At 36.5% G+C, this 14682-nt stretch overlaps 1 protein-coding gene across 4 annotated transcripts in view; it reads left to right on the forward strand.

Moving 5' to 3' along the window:
* Window positions 1-14682, forward strand: part of LOC144980156 (endothelin-converting enzyme 1-like) — a 49484-nt gene that overhangs the window by 6858 nt on the left and 27944 nt on the right. Inside the window, exons 1-2 of one of the 4 annotated variants that reach the window (XM_078927722.1) lie at window positions 1063-1113; window positions 9305-9432. The exons of 1 other annotated variant lie outside the window; for it this stretch is intronic. The gene's annotated coding sequence lies outside the window, so the exon portion shown is untranslated. Of the gene's footprint in view, window positions 1-1062; window positions 1255-9304; window positions 9433-14682 lie in introns of those variants that run through there. 2 more of the 4 variants (XM_078927721.1, XM_078927723.1) reach the window with 2 other exon arrangements.

Below are 14682 nucleotides of genomic sequence, written 5' to 3' on the forward strand. Positions count from 1 at the left end.
GAACCCAGTAACTTCCGATTCGAATTCGAGTGTTATACCACTATGACCACATAGCCTCATTGATATCAATTTCATTTAAAGTTCATATTGTAGAATTAAATTTTGGTTACCTCTGTCTTTTCTCTGTGTATGGTGTCTTGTGGTCTTACACTCGCCTTTGGATCGGAAGATTCTGGGTTCGATTCCAGCTCTGAGCGGGGCGTAGTTGAGTACTTGGAAAAGGCTTTTTACTAAAATTCTCTCACCGTACTCAGCTGTAAAATGAGAACCTGGCCGTTAACGGCATTGTCTCTGTCGAAAAAGAAATTTGTACTATTACCTAACCGGTGTAATGTCCTGTCCTACATGTTAAGTGTTGTTGTTGGCTCGAGATCCCTTGTAAAAGCCTTTGAGCTCATGTACTGAATATTTTTTAAAACTTGAGCTTTCATACAACGCAAAATCTATTAAACACTTATCATGTAATGAGCCTTTTCCGAGGATTCAACTATGCGATGAGCGAGGCTCGAACCGTGGCCATCGTAAACTTATAGCCTGACACTGACCAAAAAATGACGTCAAAAGACAAGTCTTTGTCCGGAAAAGAAAAAAAAAAGGCTATAAGGTAACGATGGCTACGGTTGTATTCAGTAGTACAACCAATGGGATAACTTGTTTCCTTGACCACTACTAACGACAACTCACTAGACGCTGCACAAACCTAAAAAAATGATGTCAAACTATACGTCCTAGTTGGTTCTAGTGTCAATCTATCTACGTTTACGATGACTACGCTCGAACCCCTGGCCTTCCGAGCGAGTGTCATACCACAAAACCCCATAATCGCACATATTGCACTTTATAAATGAAAATACTGAAGTTTTTTTGTCTTAATTCACGCCGACATTTTGCCATATTGAGACGGTTCGTTACATTTAGTAATAAATATCTTTTCTAGTTGTCACCTCGAGTAATTGTTACAGAAGAAATACGAAAGGAATTGGTCATGAATAATTAATAGTATGTAAAACATGGAGAAATTTGTAACACATATTTAATATAAGGCTGTCTTTCTCTCTGTTCGCCACTCAAGCGGTACGGAATGTGTACGATAATAATATAGAGGGATTGAAGGTGACGTTATTCGGATGTGATCTTTGTTGTTGTTTTTAGACCGAGAGTTGGGTGATAAGTTCTCACTAATGTATAGATGTATAGAAGGAACAAAATTAACGTTATTTAGCTCTTTCTTATTGTTATAGTCGTTCATTTTTGGTAATTAGTTATCATTAAATTACATCAATCTGACTACAAACTTTATTGTTTTTATGTTGTTGGCTGAAACGTTCCGTGTTTGGTATTTTGTCCCTTATATTAAAACCGTTTTCAGACGTAGGTGACAAATGTCAAAACAATGTTAAGAATTACATAGGCATTGACGCATTCTACCATTCTTGAAGGATTTTGTTTGAACAACCAATTGTCAATGTTTTCATAGGAAAAATTCAACACGAGCTTCTACGCATCTATTTAAAATACCCGATTTTGAGTGTAACTCTTTACATTTATAGATAGAATGAATTTGACGTCACTCTGGTCTTTGTTATTGTTTTTTGCCATCCACGTTTATGAGTAATTCTCACTTAACTGTACTATCGAGACTATAAAAGTTCATGATTGCACAGAGATTTGTGTGTGGTCCGTTATACTTCCGGATCGCAATGTTGTGAGCTTCTTAGCCAAGCGCATACTATCTAGACTCTATACATCAATCAAATTTTTTACTGTTTCACAAAGGTATCAGACGTAGTGATGTCACATGTGATATAGAGAAAATGTTGCTGCTTGAAATCGAAGGAAAAAATAACGATAAGCATTGAAATGTAAGCTTCAATATATTAGACTAAGACGGATACTGTGGACGATTTTGGTTTCCCATTTATTATCAACAGAACACGATGATTAAACACTAAGGACGAATGAGATAATATGTGTGAATGGCGTAGTTAAGGTGAATAAACAAAAACAATGATGGGGCAGATCGTGTTCTATCTATCTATCTATCTCGCTATCTATCTATCTATCTATATATCTATCCATCTATCTATCTATCTCTCTATCTATCTCTATCTATCTCTCTATCTATCTACCCATCCATCTATCTATCTATCTATCTATCTATCTATCTATCTATCTATCTATCTATCTATCTATCATTCTATCCCTCTATATCTATCTATCTATCTATCTATCTATCTATCTATCTATCTATCTATCTATCTATCTATCTATCTATCTATCTATCTATCTATCTGTCTATCTATCTATCTGTCTATCTATCTATATAGCTATCGTTCTATCTATCAAAAATTACCTATCTACCTATATCGTGAGAGATTATTGCGCGAGTCCTTAAACTGCTATATATCTATCTATTTCTCTCTCTCTCTCTCTCTCTCTCTCTCTCTCTCTCTCTCTCTCTCTCTCGCTCTCTCTTATTAAAGCGGTATTACAGTGTTTAAATACATGGTAATTAATATATAATATGTACATGTCCTTCCCTTCTCCCTCTCTCTCTGTTTCTCTGTCTCTCGCTTTCTCCCACTCATTCTCTTTCTCCCACTCTCTCTCTCTTTCTCTCTCTCTCTCTCTCTCTCTCCCACTCATTCTCTCTCTCTCCCCCCCTCTCTCTCTCTCTCACTCTCTCTCTCTCTCTCTCTCTCTCTTTCTCTCCCCCTCTCTCTCTCTTATAAAAACGACAATATTACACCGTGTAAACACTGGGTATATAACATATATAATAAAATGTATAAATCCCTGACTTCACTCTCTACCACGGTTAACTATTCGACAGGTCGACCCCCCAATGTATGCACAAGGAAATTGACACAGCCCAGTATGTCAACCTCAGTGTAGTACCTATCTACTCTCTACAGCCTGCCATTCAAATGTTCCATTTTTTGTTGACAATAATTAACTGTCGTACTCTAGAAAAACTCGTTTTTAAAAATTTGGACAGAAAACTCGCCCTTCAGATATCGATCGATTTAAATGACCCTCATCTTGGCAACAACAACAAAACTAACCACGCCTTAATTCCCAGGTTTGAGAGATCTGGCCCTTGGAATAGACCCTAAAGACACATTTTCCCTATGGAGTGAATAAAGGGATTTTATTTTATAGTTTTATAGGAGGCGTTACCGTGTTTTGTTTTGAGAGAAATGTGCACATATTTGATTTAGACATTAAGGAGCAGGCACCGGTGTAAGATAAAGAAATAAATTGACCGGTAATCAGAAGGTCTAAGGTTCGATCCCCAGTCGAGGTCGACTGATTTTTTTTGGATGATTTCTTTTTTTGGTATTTTTCTTTCTTGCTTTGTCTGGTACCTTTCATACAAAAATTGTTCAGATCTTTATCTTGCACATATTTTCAGGTCTAAATAATCGGCACATACGAGTTTCCAGGTTTAAATAACCCGCACATATTTGCAGGTCTAAATAACCGCACATATTTGCAGGTCTAAATAACGGGCACATATTTCCAGGTCTAAATAACGGGCACATATTTGCATGTCTAAATAACCGGCACATATTTCCAGGTCTAAATAACGGGCACATATTTGCAGGTCTAAATAACCGGCACATGTTTGCAGGTCTAAATAACCGGCACATGTTTGCAGGTCTAAATAACCGGCTGCAATTATGGGCTTGATTTGTTGTCATGAACTATATTTTGTGTTGGTTTGTGAGTAGTTCCATTACAACAATGAGCCCATTACAATTCGGGTTATCAGACCTGCAATTATGCATACGTTGTTTGTGAGAATAATTCTATAATAACAATGAAACAATAAAAACTTTGGTCTCTCTTCTTGTGACGTTGAAGAGGAAAATATATAAATTCCATTTGTTGAGGTCTACTTATAATGGTCAAATTCAAATTTTAGGTCTGGGTCAGAACAGAAATTTAATGTTCATAATTTGAAATGAATTACAGATACAAACATCATTCAAGTGGATACAATGTTTTGTTTTTCTTCATTTGTAACTCTTCTGACACTCCATCGGAGCTCGTTTCTTCTTCCTTTTCTTAAAAAAAAATGTATTAAATTGACGTCATCAAAAAATGATCTCTAATTTCATGATTACTTTGATAGAAATAACAATGTGAAATTGAATGTAGAATATACGAAAACAGATAAAATAGACGTTTCGGATTTTCCCCTTTATCAACAAAACAGGATGAATAAAACACTACAGACACTATGATATAATGTGGTAGTGGCGTTGTTAAGATAAATAAACAAAAACATTGATGGACAGGAAATAGTCCATTTGATCTGTTTTCGTTAATTTAATTGAATCTTACATTCGATTTTACATTGTTATTTATTTCTTCGAAAGAGCAGCACCATTTACATAATGATTACTTTGATATAATCGTAAATGCAATGTCAAGGTCGGTGGGCGTTCATATCCGTTTTTCTTGAGGATTTCAAGGCATGCATAATACTTTATTTACCAAGAGCCTAAAGGATTGAATAGAGCTTTTATAGCTTGTCACGTCTTCGAAATCCAGCCCTAAGTATGTCAGCACGACTCAAATAGATGTAATATGTGATCCGTCGTTTTAAAATGGTACTATGTTGGGATGAACATTTTGCGTCGACATCTACATATATGCAGGTCTGAGATCCCAACATCTTTATGGGCCTAGTTTAACATTGTTGTAATGGAAAATATTTTGCGTCATTTTTTGAGATCTCCATTACAATAATGAGCCCTTAAGGAATTGGGTCATCAAACCTGTAAATGAGTGCACGTTGTTTTGCCTTAATTAATAAGTTCACGAAGAATTCGTCTTATATCACATTTGTCTTCATTGTCTTATGGTCCAATTAGACGTGCAGACTTTTTGTATACGGTCCGACGGACATAGATCAGAAGAGTTGGAGTGTGGGCTTAGTCATCGTAAAGTTATAGCCTGACACTGACCAAAAAATGACGCCAAGGACAAGTCTTTGGCCACAAAATTAAACAAATCGTGAGTTGTATTCAATAGGTCAACCAATGGGATCACTTGTTTCCTCGAGCACTACTAACAACAACTCACTAGACGGTGTAAAAACCAAATAATGACGTCAAAAGACAAGTCTTCGTGTCAGGCCAATAACTTAACGATGGATACGATGTGGGCCACTAGTAGAGCACAAGGAAACAAGTGATCCCATTTGTTCAACTAATGAATACAACTCACGATTTGTTTTCTTTTGTGGCAAAAGACTTGCCTTTTCACGTAAATTTTTGGTCAGTGTCAGGCTATAAGTTAAGGATAGCTACGGTACTACACGTCAGATCAATGGGGCGATCTATCTTCATGTTTTCGTCCAACCCAGTCATCGATCACGTGATTTTTTCTCGTACAACGATTGGACATCTCTCAATAAATGTAAACACGCTGCTTTATTTATGAAAGTTGTAGACCTACCCATGAGTCATGCTGAGCAAAATGAGCAAAATGTGACGTTGGACATTTCTCAACTGCGAATCCCGCTTACTATGTGGGTCATTTTGAGCACATAGTGCAATGTGACCAATGACCTCGAGCACACGGAAAGTTAATATAGATCTTCCCCATTGTACCAACAAATAAAAACAATTTGTAAGCTTAAATGTATATTTACTTCAGTGACAACTTATACATCAAACCCTCCACTCCATTGGTTCCTAAATCATTGGGAGTGTGTATGTAAACAGTCCTTTGTAATACTTATAAAGAATAGGTTACATAAAGGTGGCGTAACTAATTTAGTAGCAGGATGGATAAGCAGATTCTTAGGATTACAGGACATAAAAGAGCGAAGATGGATGCTCTTTATTGACGTCCAGCTTATATTTAGGCTAGAAAATAAGATGCCATCACTCTGACACCTGAAGATGAATTACACAAGGTATATATCCAGTCCTCCAGCAGAGTGGTTTTACACTTCCTATGAATTATGAACCGGTTTTCTTTTTGGCACCACACTTTTCTTCCCTATTTAGGAAGAGCTAAGTGACGTCAATTTCATCTTGTTCTATAGATAGAACTAAGTTGACGTCACTCGGGTCTTTGTTATTGTTTTTTTTTTTTTTTTTTTTTGCCATCCACGTTTATGAGTAATTCTCACTTAACTGTATTATCCAGTCTATAAAGGTTCAAGGTTACACAGAGTTTTATGTGTTGGTTCGTTATACTTCCGGATGGCAATGTTGTGAGCTTCTTGGCCAAACGCATACTATCTATACATTGTTCCTTTAATACGTTGTCGTGACACATTTTTATGGCCTACCCTCTTATTTAAAGTATAATGTCGGGATGACCTAGATGTTGAAAAATTGAATCTAAATTCTAGATAATGATATTCAAATTAGAATATACTCCTCATGGAGGAAAGCGAGTAATTCTATTTTATTTGTTTTCTGCAAACAATCACTTAGCATTGCAGACATTGACCCTGAACTACTACATGCACATATTTACAGGTCTGATAATCCGTCGGAATGATGGGCTTGATTTAACATTGATTTTAGGGGACGGAGTGACTGAGTGGTTAAGCAAGGCATTGCACTGCGATCGGGAAGGATATATATATATATATATATATATATATATATATATATATATATATATATATATATATATGATTGAGGGGAGTTAGTACCATGTAGAGTGCTCGACAGTTTCTTGGAACGAATTTTTAAAATTATTCTCACCTCGTTTTTTTTTTGCATTTAGTTTGAACGTATTTCCATTACAACAATGAGACCATAACAATTTGGGTTATCAGACCTGTAAATAAATAAACGTTGGGTGTAATAATACAAATTTGTGTGTTGGTTACCGTTCTGGGACGAAGGTCATATAACATGTGCGGCTATGTGGTCTCGCTCTCTGATCGGAAGGTCCTGGGTTCGAGGCTCGTTCGGCACATAGTTAAGTTCTTGGAAAAGACTCACATTCTCTCACCATACTCAGATGTAAAATGAGTACCTGGCCGTTAACAGCGTAATAATATCGCCTAACAGGCGTCATATCTCGTTCTACATGTTAAGTGTTGCTGTTGGCTAGGGACCCCTTTGTAAAGCGCTTTGAGCACGTTTAGTGGATATTGCGCTATATAAAAGCTCAATATATTTTTTAATTTGTTTTTTTTTTAACATGTGTCATATGTCAGCATTCAAATTTAGGGAAATCCATTCTACGGGGTAATCGGAGTCGTTTATTTAACAACGGAAAGTGATTGTCCTGGTAGATTAATGGCGAACATTTCATTTTACAAACCTTTTCAAGTTGTATTATATTTATACCACAGGATCAAAGCACTTTCAATGCGTTATAAACACGTTTTAATTAACAATTTTTACGGATTTATAATCGAATACATATGCTTTAAAACCTAATGATACGCCCCTTTTAAATAAAAAAGCTATTCATAAAATTACGTTTTCGTTACAATTAACTAGAATTAAGATAAAACAATTGAATTGTATTTAAAATGTTAACTATTTATGTGACTAGCCTCTCTGTCTCTAATAATTGTGTAGTTACGAAATCACTTTTCGCGCAGATCATTAAGCACGACTGATGACTTTGATCGTGCATTTATGGATCTTTAATACATGCTCGTAACAAAGAACACAATTGACAAAAAATTGGGATTTAATGATACACACATGTATAAGGTAAGCGTAAACTTCAGGTTTATTCTTCTAGAGCATTTTCTAAAATCTAGAACTTTTATATAAAGCAATATCACTACATGTGCTCAAAGCGCTTTACAAAGGGTCCCTGACCAACAGCAACACGTAAAATGTAGAACGAGACATGACGCTTTTTAGGCGATATCATTACATTTTTTCCCCGATAGAGACAACGTTGTTGACGGTCAGGGTACTCAATGTACACTTGAGTACGGTGAGAGAATGTGAGTGAAAAGTCTTTTCCAAGGACTCAACTATGCGCTGAGCGAGGCTTGAACCCAGGACCTTCCATATCCGAAAGCGAGTGTCATACCACAAGATCACATAGCCGCACGCTTCATGTTCTTCCCGACAGAACATCATTCTAGGACGAATTGTTACATAATATCTTACTATCTAGGTCAGCATTCAAATTAAATGGCGAGCAATAAATTTTACAAACATTGTCTAATAATATAATATTATATTCTATAACATCATATAAACTCTACAAGGAGACCACCCTTCTTTATAACGATAGCACTCTGTCTACCTAGAAGACAATAAATGAGAATAGCAATGCTTCCTCTTCTCAGGTCATTGACCCGAGGTGGCGATACGAAGACAGCTAAACTTTTTTTTTTTTAATCGGACGCGCTCGAGCGAGTCCAAATATTCGCTTGTTATCGCGGACTTTCGTTTGCAAATATGTACCTACCAATAGGCTTCAACAGTCGTGGCGTCACTTCCCTCGTAATGACGCATAGTAACTTAGTAACTGATTCTAAACTATCGGAATAGCGGAAGCCCTTATGAAATACTTCTCCGACGAGCATAAAAGTGTGTATCCAGAGGAGAACAACATTATAAATCTGATCATGTTTTGACTTTTATACATTCTGATCACATGACAGGTGAAAAAGTTCTAGCCAGCGTGAAGAGTAAAAAGCACCGATTTTATTTGTTTAGAACCAAGCTGCTCGTTGCTGGGTGGACGTGTCATCAGACTATTGAATCCTATTATCCTGCGGTGACACCGTCAGGCAATAAGTAAAAAGGCTTGTCTATAAACATATTATGTATAGCTATCACTGATCGAGTAATCGACATCTTTGTATTGTAAAAAATAGTGTTCGAATTGTTTGATAAAATTAGCATTTTAATTGTTCATATCTGTCTTGTACCTCACAAAATTTGAAGGAAATCTATGACAAATGGATATAAGATAAGATAAGATAAGATATACTTCATTCATCCAAAAAAAAAAAAATGGAAATTCGTTTACAGACGTGGCATGCATGAAAATGTATAAACACAAAGTTGAGAATCTATGGCGACAATGTATATATATATATTTATATATATATATATATATATTATATATATAATATATATATATATATATACAACCAAGAACCAATAGCAACACTTTATATATTAATTTGATAAATTGAGATAGGCCATACCTCTGGCCTTTAGTACGAACTTGTGTGTGTATATTTAAAAGATAGTATTTAATTTAGCTCACAGTTACGCGTTAAAAATTCGAACACCATGTGGCAAAAATGAATTAAGGTGACGTGTTGTCTTTGTTTTTATAGATATAAGGCGACGGCTCCTTGTGGTGAACATAATATATTTGTGAAGGGGGTGATCGCCATCCTTCATAACTTTCTCCATTTTACTTAGACAAAATCTCTTTGAACAGTTCTTCCACATTAGAAATTGGGTGAGTATAACTCCTGGCTTTATCAATTATGCGATCAATTTTCTTAATGTCGCAAATACTTAAATGTCAACTTAATGCTGATTTGTACAGCTTGTTTTCCTGAACAAATTTATGGTTAGCATGTACATATGGTTTTTGAGTTTGTGTTTTAAAATTTATTTTTGTGTTGAGTGTGTATGAAAAAAAGAGCTTTTATATCGCGCAATATCCACTAAACGTAATATATATATATATATATATATTATATATATTATATATATATATATATATATATATAAGATACATACATATTGTCTCTGTCGGAAAAGACAGACACACACACACATATATATATATATATATATATATATATATATATATATATAAATATATATATATATTATATATATATATATATATATATATATATATATATATATATATATATATATGCCCCCCCCCCCCCCCCCTTCGAAGTAAAAATATAAATGAGCCAATGAGCAACAAATGAACAGAAACATTTTTGCTGGTTAGTAAACAAAGAACATAAAACAGTAAAACAAATACAGGAATCTAGAGAGCTTCTTTGTATACAATATTCGGTATTATTTAGGTACTGTGTGTTTCATTCATCGTGATTTGCTGACAAAGGGAATACCCGAAACGTCTTCATTATATGTTTTTAAACATTGGAATGAAGTCCATTTCCTATGTACGGCTATGTTGTCTAGTGGTATGACGCTCGCTTTCGGATCAGAAGGTCCGGGTTCGAGCCTCGCTCGGTGCATAGTTGAGTCATTGGAAAAGGCGTTTTACTAATATTCTGTCACCGTACTTAGGTGTGAAATGAGTATCTAGCCGTCAAAAACGTTGTCTCTGTCGGATAAAAATTGTAATATCGCCTAACTGGCATCAGGTCTTGTTCTACTTGTGTTACATGTTGCTGTTGGTCAGGGACCCTTTGTAAAGCGCTTTGAGCACGTTCAGTGGATATTACGCTATATAAAAGCTCACGTTTTTGTTTTGTTTGGTTCTTTTTTTTTAGTTTATTGTCATTTATTGTTATATTATAAACATAAATTGCATTATCATAATAATCCATATATATGCAGCACGTAAATATCGTCATTCAATTTCCTGACCCCTTTTGTCACCACCACGGTATTTGTGACCATCCGTCTCAAAACGGTATTATGTCTTGATCGACGTGTACATATATGCAGGTCTGACATCCGAACACACTTATTATGGGCCTAGTTTAACGTTGTTGTAATGGACATTTTGCGTCATTCTTTTAGATTTCCTTTACAACAAAGATCCCATCAACAAACAACAAATCTTAAGTATTTATATAACGCAATATCGACTAAATGTGCTCAAAGAGCTTTACAAGGGGTTCCAAACTAACAGCAACTCTTAATATTTGGGACGAGACAATGTGAGTAAACTTTTTCCAAGGACTCACATATGAGCCACTCAGATCGAGACTCGAACCCAGGACCTTCCTATCCGAAGGCAAGTGCCATACCACAAGACCACATAGCCGCACAAGAGATAAACAGGATATTATAAAACCCATTTATTAGCAGGAGGGAGAGGAATGTTTTATAATGTATTAAATAAATATACATAAAATTGCATTATCATAATGCTATTATTATTCTGCACATAAATATGCCATTTCATTTCCAAACCGCTTCTTCCGCTTAACATTCCCCCCTATTTTAATGGAGTCTATTATTGGAGTCTATTATTTTAAAACACCATTGCCACTTCCCCGGAGCAGAAGAATTCTTATGAAAATATTTGATCACAACACGATCAAATTATGTTGGATTCCCTATAAAATTAAATGTCCACCAGCAAAGAAAGATAGCCCTCATTATAAACTCTTCTGTAAATGTTGCTGCTCGCAGCTCGAAGAAATAAATAACAGTGTGAAATTGAATGTAAGCTTCAATTTAATTACGAAAACAGATAACATGGACGTTTCGGGTTTCCCCTTTATTAACAAAACAGGATGAATGAAACACTACAGACTAATGGGTTAATGTGGTAGTGGCGTTGTTAAACCAAAAAAATTGAAATATCGCCTAACAGACGTCATGTTTCGTTCTACATCTTCCGTGTTGCTGTTGATCAGGGACCCTTTGTAAAGCGCTTTGAGCACATTTAGTGGATATTGGGCTATACAAAAGCTCAATAGTGTATTTATTTAAATGACGTGTTTTCCAACCAACGTTTTAGACGTGTTTTTCCAAGAGGACACACACACGCAGTCCTTTTCATATTATATAGCGACAGAGCCACAACTTGTTACCATAAATCAAACATCAAATATTAGCTTAAGATTTAAATTCTTTTCCTCCGTGATATTAGCATATTATGATATAATATATTCAACCTTGCTAAGAGGAAAGGTCAACATCCTCCCCTAACCACACCCCTTCCCCCTCCCATCTGACTTAATAATAATAATAATAATAATAATAATAATAATAATAATAATAATAATAATAATAATAATAATAATAATGCTGAAAACTTATATAGCGCTATAACTCCGAGACACCAGACTCTAAGCGCTTAAATTACAAATTACTTTGGCTGACACATAGTCATTCACACAGACAAGCATACACACACACACAGAGAGAGAGAGAGAGAGAGAGAGAGAGAGAGAGAGAGAGAGAGAGAGAGAGAGAGAGAGAGACAACTCCCAATAGAAACCAGACAGACCTATCTTGCTTCTCATAACATCTACTAAAGACGAAACAGATATGTTTTAAGCGAACGTTTAAAAATAGACAAAGATTCTTTTTCACGAATGATCTGTGGTAAGGCGTTCCAAACAGAGGGTCCGAAATGAGAAAGGGATCTCATTCCAGCATTTTTCCGTATTCGAGGGACAACTGTAACTAGTTTGGTGGAATCACTGGCCGAACGTAATTTGCGGGGTTTTGAATATATTTCAATTAGTTCCGAAATGTAGGAAGGGGCAGTACCTTCAAGACAACGATACACTAAAACACAAGCTTTGAATTTAATCCTTTTCTCAACAGGTAGCCAGTGCAGGTCATGAAGCAGAGGTCTGACAGAATCGCACCTACGCTTCATGAATCTGGCAGCGCTGTTTTGGACAATCTGAAGACGTCTCAGATTATATTGCGAAACGGCAAACAACAGAGCATTGCAATAATCTAATTTCGATAGTACGAAGGACACAACCAGGTGTTTGTTCACATCCTCAGATATGAACCTCTAATGGAAGCAATCTTTTTTAGTTGGAAAAAGAGAGATCTAACCAAATTATTAACCTGATGCTCCATCGACAGTCCAGAGTCTAAGAATGTGCCAAGGTTTTTCACTTTATCAACAATTTGAATGGAGACTTCCACCAATTTCAATGTAGATGATTTATTTTATTTTTTAAAGAGCCCTTAAACTATCTAGATCTACCACAAAAATATAACAATTTAAATAAGGCATTAATTCACAAGATTGTTTGCTGAAATCGCGTTACAAAGGATCCCAAACTAATTGAGTGAATGTATTTCCTGATTAATTCAGTCCCTAGATTGCCGAAGTAATAATATCAATTCTACTTCTTCTTCAAGTACCAAGTCTGTGCCAGACATCGGTGATCATGGTACGCCATTGATCCCTCTGATCAGATAACCTCAAAAAGCTAGCATTCCTCTTCTCTTTCTTTGTCACCCAGCTGTTCAAACTATTCAAATACGTTTTTCTTGGTCTTCCTTTACTTTTTTAACCTTCTATCTTTCCTGTGAGAGCAAGATGTTCAATACATTTATGTTGATTTAGATGCCCTAACAATTGCATTGTCTTTTTCTTATCGTACGAATTAGTAACCTTTTAGTGGTACAACGGCGAAAAAATTCCTGTCGAAAATATCCCTATTACGATAACACAATACATATGTTGTTGTTGGCTTGTGACCGGTTGCATAGTCTTTTGAGCACATTTATTTAAGTAGATATTACTCAGTATAAAATAACTTTCGTTGATTAAAGTAATGAATATCATCATATATGGAATTTGAATTTTACATAATCTATTAGAATGATAAAGAAAGTAGAGAGTACATTGTCCCCTTACATTAAAGTAGTAGTCGGCTAAGTGGTCTAGAGGTATGACACTCGCTTACGGATCGGAAAGTCCTGGGTTCGAGCCTCGCTCGGCGCATAGTTGAGTCCTTGGAAAAGACTCTTTACTCACATTATCTCACCGTACTCAGGTACCTGGCCGTCAACAGTGTTGTCTCTGTCGAAAACAAATGTAATATCGCCTAACAGGCGTCATGTCCCGTCCTACATGTTAAGTGTTGCTGTTGGCCAGGGACCCCTTGTAAAGCGCTTTGAGCACGTTTAGTGGATATTGCCCTATATAAAAGCTCAGTTCTTTTTTTTTACACTCCTTACACTAAAGTAGTAGTCCTATTGAGCCATTTGACCCACGAAGACAGAGTTTATCCGGGCACTTTCCACTAGATCAACAACAGAACCAACCACCCAAACACTGTTGGATGGACAAGGGGGTCAGAAAAAATAAATCTCTTCTGCACCCGGGATCGATCTTAGTCTCTTTGTATGTTAAGTGAGTGTTCTACCAACTGAGATACTGACCCCCCCCCCCCCCCCTCCCCCCTTTTAAAATAGCGGTAATCCAATAGAAACCGAGAGGCGACGTGATCAGCTGAGTCAGGAGTAGTAAGACAGGGGTGGGTTTTATCCCACGGCATACTATATACTAGTGCGGGGCGGTCCTTGGCAAGCTTAAGGACCACGGTCCTACGGTCCCTGGGAAATGAAAACCGCAAGGACCGGTCCTAGGACCGGCGGTCCTTTTCGACATTGAACATTCCTGAGAGACCGTTTTGACCTTTGGGACCATGGGATCGTTCATTCTTGAACCGTTAAAGACCGCTACACGATGAAAACCGTGGTCTACAGGAGTAAAACACACGGAGTAGTCACACTCATTTCAAATTGTAACCTAATTAGAGAAGAGGGGTGATGCCTTCTTTATTTGATCACAGTACTTCATTGTTACTTCGATAATTTAGCGTGAATAAAATTTGAAATTTATCCCCATTAACGGAGATAATGGAATCACCCAAGGCGTTGATCGAGTTGTTCGTGGCGTTTATACACACACGCAACTCCTACCCCCCCCCCCCCCCCCCACACACACACACACACATGAGAGGGCAGCGAGCATTGAAGAGTAAGAGAGAGACGTGAAGTTATA

The sequence above is a fragment of the Berghia stephanieae genome, chromosome 9, assembly GCF_034508935.2.
Source record: "Berghia stephanieae isolate SIO BIC M18660-M18661 chromosome 9, UCSD_Bste_1.3, whole genome shotgun sequence".
In the NCBI taxonomy this organism is placed as follows: Eukaryota; Metazoa; Mollusca; class Gastropoda; order Nudibranchia; family Aeolidiidae; genus Berghia; species Berghia stephanieae.